Source organism: Manis javanica, chromosome 11 (assembly GCF_040802235.1).
Source record: "Manis javanica isolate MJ-LG chromosome 11, MJ_LKY, whole genome shotgun sequence".
NCBI lineage: Eukaryota > Metazoa > Chordata > Mammalia > Pholidota > Manidae > Manis > Manis javanica.
This window is the reverse complement of record NC_133166.1, coordinates 45,097,217-45,102,868: the sequence shown is the minus strand read 5'-3', so window position 1 is coordinate 45,102,868 and position 5,652 is coordinate 45,097,217. Positions and strand designations below refer to the sequence as shown.

At 38.1% G+C, this 5,652-nt stretch overlaps 1 pseudogene; it reads right to left on the bottom strand.

The window, feature by feature from the left end:
• Positions 1-2,074: 2,074 nt before the first annotated feature.
• Positions 2,075-5,279, bottom strand: LOC140844405 (lysine-specific demethylase RSBN1L pseudogene; annotated as a pseudogene).
• Between the last annotated feature and the right edge of the window lie 373 nt (positions 5,280-5,652).

Sequence of the window (5,652 nt, the reverse complement as noted above, 5' to 3'; positions counted from 1 at the left end):
CTTACATTATTACTGATTTGTTGAATGTCCAAACTTCTCTTTTCAAAACAGTTTTGTTTTGAAAGGAATTACTGAATTTTCCATATCATAGAAAAAACAAGAAATTATAATTTATTAATTATGTAGGAAACAGTATGGTGTAATAAGGGATTTATTGAACTAAAATTTAAGAGTTAAAATTCTGATTCTGAAACCATGAGAGTGACTTTGGAAAAACCATATCATCTCTCTGGCCCCCATTGCTGATACGTAAATTATTCCTGGTGGACATGGTTAAATTATATCATCCATTTTAGTTTTACTCTTGATTCATATTGACTTTATAATCTGTTCCTAAAACATACTTGTTCAGATATTTTAAAATATTTTAAAATGTATAAAAAGGATAATATAATTTTTATTTTGAGTCTTCTTTTATGTTTATGATTATCTAGGAAGTATTTCATAATAAAAGCTATAAATGAATTTCAACTCATAAACAGAGTATACAATTCCTTTGCAAATTAACAATAAATGTGATGAAATGTGCTTATAATCTAATAACAGACTCCTTCATTAATGGCTTAGTGAGATTTAGACAGTTTGTTCCTAAATGTTAGTTCACATACTGATTTCAAGAAAACCTCCCACGAATGTTTTAGAACAAAGGGATTCCTGAGCCTCAACTCAGACATCGTTAGTCAGTCATGTATGGTGTAGTCAGAAATGTGTAAATATAACAACTGTCCCTGATATGCAGACATGTTAGAGAATCGTCTTTCAAGAACACTGCCATTTACCATTATCATTTACCACCACCTCATCACTACCACCACCGTCAACACTGCCATGACTGTGATATACTGGAATACTATCCAGACAGTATAACTTCATTGGGAAGGTACAGAGACTCTTCCTAATCTAGACACTAAATGTAGCAAACAATTTCTGGGAAATTGCAGATCAAAATCTCAATGGTCCCAGAGACTGCCTAACTCATCAAAGTTTTAACCCCTTATTGAGCACTTAAAAATCTTTAACTTAGTACAGGTTGCACTGCTGCTGTTCTCATGCAAACATGGTTTCAAGCAGTATTTGGATTGGAATGTATGAGAAAGATCCAAATGTGTGAGAAGGATCCACAAAAAGAAAGAAAAGAAAAGAATACTTCCTGACTAATCAGAGAAACTAGATATAATGGTGGATTAAGTATACAAAGATGAGACCACTAGCAGGGCTGGGTAAACTATGTACCAACTGTGTTTACTGCTTTAAGATACAAGTACAACTTCCTGAAACAAACATATGTAGTAGATCAAGGATGCAATTTCCTGTAACAAAGATACTTTACTAGTCATCACAAACCTCATGATATTCCATAAATTTTTATACTTTGAAGACTAAATAAAACTTTTTAGTTAACATTAATTCTCATAGCAACAATAAAATAGTAGGCATTTACAGATTTAAACTTAGAAAGACCTTCACCCTCTCTAGCTGAGCTGTAACAGTGCTTTATATTTTTGTGATCATCAGAATTAAAGCATACTTTGCCCTTTTTTTGGTATAACTACTAGAAAATAGATAAGAAGAGAAAGTCTTACTACTGCTTTGGTAGGAGGGTCAGTTCAAAGGGAAATGATCCTCACTTCTGGCAGTAAGCAGATACTTTGTATGTTACAAGAATTAGGATGGTCAAGAGCAAGAAATATTAAGAACAGGAGTGTGATGTTGGCAGTGAGCAAGATATCCCTCTCAGGTTCATTATAACTTATCTGTTTTCATAAGTAGATGTGTATGAGTAAGGAAACTAGGAAACTATGTTCTACAATTTCATATTTGGAAAGAAAATGGTTAGTTTAGGATGAACATATGATTTTTTTTTTTGTCATCTGAGGGTTGCAGAAATCCTTAACCTTTAACTCTTTCAAATATTGATGAGAAGTATAGTAACAAGTTGATTAACTTAGTAAGATAATTTTCTCTTATAGGTTTTCCGTAATTACAGTAGTGACCTTCAGTTTCTTCTAATGTTAATCTTAAATTAATCAGTGTTCTAGTCTTATAATTTATTCCACAACCACTTTATGCATAAATAAGTAAAACTGAGAGAGTGGGGGAAAATTAGCTTCTAGAATCTGATTCATTCATTATGTAGTCATTAAAATATTTAGTAAATAAAAAACAGCAGGAAACACAGATCAACTCACCTTAAGTGTTAGTTACCAAATGTTACTTTATACTGATGCTCTGACTGTAATTCCTGGTCATCCATCATCTCACCATCAAATTTAACAGCTTTTGTACGCTATGGTGACTCTACTACATTGGTTAACCATAATCTTTTACACAGGTTATTCCAGTATTCATCAAAAAACATCCAATGGCAAAGAAAAGCGTTATTAAAGTACAATTCTCATGCCACAAGATTCATTTTTTTTTGGAATTTAAATATTCACTAGATTTGAATATGTACATTTGCACTCCATTACCATTCTAAATGAATATACCAGCAGAAATAATAGATCAGCTGAATGATTTAACTGAATTACCAGTTTGTCATTTTGCAGACCCAACAGAAAACATATTTATTATTATGAACCTTTATTAAGTGGCTCACACTTCAGTATAAATCACACTAAAAAGATTTTTAAAAGCTATTTACACTACAGTGCTGACACATTTAAAATGAAAAAAAAAACTGGTATAAATAAGCTCTATGGAAAAGCCTTAACTTGTCAAAAAAAGAATTCTGGCTCATATTACAAAAAATATATATATATACGTCAGCTATATTCTAAAACCTACAACTCTAACTCAAATTATTTTTAGACTCCTTTTGCTTACACCTGCATCTGGCCCTAAGTGCTTCGATACTTCACAGTTATGGACAGGCACTGAGGAATGTTACAAAGCTACATAAACTATATTTTGTAACAGACTTGGGAGCAAGTCCTTGGCTTGCTTTCAGAATTATGAACCTTTATTACATTATTAGGTTTTTAAAAAAAGAATTTTAGATGATATGTACAAATTTAGCACAAAATGTCATCATCTTTTCTATCTTGATTTGAATGCGCTGAACTATGTTGCCTTGTATCAACTAGACTTATGAGACTGCCAGAACACAATTCTTCCTTTAAATCTTTGTTGCTATTTTTTAATTTAGAGTCCGGGTCTATCTTAAATTCTGTAAATTGAACATGATCCAATTTTGCTTTAACATTTTGGCCATCCATATTCGGTGCTCTAGTCTTTTCAGGAATATAAACATTCATAGGTTCTTCTCTGATTCTTACAGATGTAACAGGTTCATGTTTAATCTGCTGTAATTCATATTTAGAATGAAGTTTGTCTGAAAAAATAGAATCCAAGGAGGTTTTGCTTACAGCACAAACCATATTGCCACTGTGAGGTCCAAGAACAGATGACGTGGAATCTGGTGATGTGCCTGTTTCATGAGCAGCTATATTCTGAGCAGTGTCCTCCTCTGAGTGATATAACTTCAGCCGAACATGCCATGCTAAACTGCATGCAGCTGAAACTGTCTTGAACTGATGAACAACATTCCTGGGACAGTGGAGGTTCATGTAAATCTAACTGCATTTGTTGAACTACTTCTAAGAAATCTTCAGCATGAAAACAAATTACATCTTTGGTTATTTGGGGTTGGTCAGGCCACTCTCCGCAGTGCACAGCCTTCAACACTCCAACAGCAGCTGTCGTCTGTCATTCAAAACCTTGTCCAATATGATCTGCATGGGCTCTTGTCCTGTCTTCAAAGAGCATCTCACCGGGCTCGCTAGTTCGAGGTAGGTATTGCAGATTTTTTATTTCATTGGTAGTTCTTTTCCTTTTGAAAGGTGACTTTGGCATATCAGCCACAGGGATCATTTGTTCTCCTGGGCGTACCCACATGATGGGACCATCATCACTATCTTTTCGACTTTCTAATTTTAGACTAGATAGTGTCCCCCATGGCAGTGTACATTTTAAAAATGGTGGCTCTTCCAACATGTCAAGGAACTCAGGGAAGTAATCTCCCACTTCTTCATCAGCTGCTCCCACCAAGCTGATTTGTCGCATTGGGCCAGCTCTGTAAGTACTGTGAGAATACGTTCTTTTTACCTGAGCATGAAAATTGGACATAGTTGTTGTCTGTATATCCTTCTTTCCCAATATCTTCATTTTCACAGGCGAATTGGGAAAATTAAATGAAAAGTAGTCTAGAAAGTCAGGTAAATAAGTAGCTGCCCCATGAACAATACCCATTACATAGAAAGCTGCAGCGTTTTCATTTTCACTGAACACTAGACCCACAAATTCTTCTGCAAATCTCCCCATCTCCATGGGAGACAGGTGGGAGAGTTCATTACTGTAGGCATGGATAACTGATGCACCTCCATTGGGCTGGTGCTCAATATGAATGAGCTTTTTGAACTCCAAAGTGTCCAGCCTTTTGAGGTTATTCTGAACCCGTGGCTCTTTTAATGACACAAATGGAACCTCACTGTTCTCTGGAATTTTGGAATCATAGCTCTTGGTATCCAAGTTCTTTCCACTGTAATCCTGTATGTTATCACTTAGGATGCCTTTGGCTTCTTGATCTTCAACATCAGATAACAATCCTGAGCAGATGGTTTGAATAGATTTGCTGTACATTTTTGGACGCTTCCGTTTTTCATTCTCTTTGTGTTTCTTTTTCTTTTTCTTCTTGACCTTCTTAATTTGTAAGTCTTCTATATTTGTTTTTGGTTTCTCCTTCCCACAGTTCTGGAGATGAGGAGGGCTCAGCTGGATGCTCCTCTCTACCTGGTGCTGGCTTGCTCTCCACATCGTCTCCCTTCACTCTCATGGGCCTGTGGCTTAGCCTCAGCTGCTTCCCATGCCAGTGGGGCCCGAGTCTGAAGTAGCCTGGCCTCTTAAGGCCTGAAGTCTGTACTCCTCAGGGTCATCCGTTCAACAGGGCTAGCAAGGTTTTTGTGAAGATTAAGTAAGCTAATATGTGGTCAGAGATTAGCAGAGTGCCTGGCACATGGGTAAACATTCAGCAAGGTTAATACTTTATATTAGATAAGCCAGAGGCTGCAGGAGGGTATATTGATGCCTTAAGATTTGTTCATGCCTCTTGCAAAGGGAGGCACTTGTAGTAAGGCCTTCATAAAAACTTTAAAACAAGGAAGCCACCCCGACAAAGCTTTGGGGCTATTAGCTTTCTGAATTTTCTGGAGTGCATTTCTTGCATTTGACCAGTAAGTTTCCTCTTGGTTTGCTTTGCTGCCCCCTTCTGGTAGAATGGGGGAGAGTTTGATGATGTTCCAACCCTTTTCTCTACTGACTTCAGGGCTGAGCTGAAGAAGTTTCAGCGCCCTGGCTGTGCAGCTCGTTTCACGGGAGACTAAATTCCAAAATGTGGGAGAAAGCTGGACTCTAGGACCCACACTCAAAAGTGAGTTCTTGGGGCGAGGCGCAGACCGGCGCGCGGCTGCGGCACGGCCCACGCGCTCAACGGCGGCGCGGCGGACGGGACGGAACGTTGTCGCGGCCCCGGGCGGGCCCATCGCGGCGGCGGCGCGACAGCCCCAAGGCGGACGCGTGGCAGGCTGCGGGGACGCCGCCGCCGAGGCCGGCCGCCCGCTCTCACAGGCTCGATCCGGGAGACGCAGCTCCGGC